The sequence below is a fragment of the Gavialis gangeticus genome, unplaced genomic scaffold, assembly GCF_001723915.1.
Source record: "Gavialis gangeticus isolate Ggan-Ray unplaced genomic scaffold, GavGan_comp1, whole genome shotgun sequence".
NCBI classification, from domain to species: domain Eukaryota; kingdom Metazoa; phylum Chordata; order Crocodylia; family Gavialidae; genus Gavialis; species Gavialis gangeticus.
This window is the reverse complement of record NW_017729024.1, coordinates 164,372,155-164,373,120: the sequence shown is the minus strand read 5'-3', so window position 1 is coordinate 164,373,120 and position 966 is coordinate 164,372,155. Positions and strand designations below refer to the sequence as shown.

General features: G+C 47.7%; 1 protein-coding gene across 4 annotated transcripts in view; it reads left to right on the top strand.

The window, feature by feature from the left end:
* LOC109297943 (phospholipid-transporting ATPase ID-like) overlaps positions 1–966 on the top strand; it is a 98,564-nt gene that overhangs the window by 6,733 nt on the left and 90,865 nt on the right. The window lies entirely within an intron of this gene.

Below are 966 nucleotides of genomic sequence, written 5' to 3'. Positions count from 1 at the left end.
GGACTTGCAATGACCCCAGCCAGTTCCTTTAGGACTCTAAAGTTGTTGCTTGGTCTCTCCTACACGTTTTCCATCAAGGCATTTTGTGCACTGGATGAGAGAGAGAACATTTCTGGAGGTGCAGGTGTAAAATCCAGGGATGGGGATGGGGATGGGGATGGGGATGGGGATGGGGATAGTGATGTCTCTGTGGGGTATAGGTATTGTGGGGTGGTGAAGATGTGTTGGCAGGTTTTGCATTTCTTGTCCTGGCCTGGTCTGGATCCACTGGATGTAGGTTGGGTCATAGGGAGTTTGCTTCTGGTGATGAGGTTAGCAAGGTTTGGTGCTACATTTGAAGGCTGGGATGGGTGGTTCTTGGAAAATCTCTTTAAGACGGGGGTTGTCTTCTAGCATGGGTTGCAATTGTTTGAGGATTGTCTGTATGGGTTCTAGGGAAGGGGGGTACGCCATAACTTATGGTGTGCGATTTGTGGGGACTTCCTTTTTGTACCGCAGCAAATCTTCCCATGGTGCCCAGGTGGCTCTTTCAAAAGTGCAATCCGTCCTCTGGAGGAGCGTCCTTGTTGGCTGAAGGCCCTTTTGAGATTTGTGAGGTGGCAATCGCGGGTATTCACCTCGCTGCAAATTCAGTGGTATTGGAGGTCTTGGCTGTAAATTGCAGCTTTCTTGGAGTGTTTGGGGTGATTGCTGGTTCTGCATAGATGGGTATGTTGGTCCGTGGGTTTCTTGTATAGGGTGGTTTGCATTTTACTATCTTGGATATTGATCATGGTGGCCAAAAAGGAAATGCCGGTGTTAGAGTATTCAAGCGATAGTCTGATGGAGCGGTGACGATTGTTGAATTTTTGGTGGAAATCAATCAGAGACTGCAGAGTTTCCATCCAAATGATGATGTCATCTATGTATCTCGGGTATAGTAAGGGTTTGATGGTGCAGTTCTTGAGGAAGTCTTCTAGGTGGGAT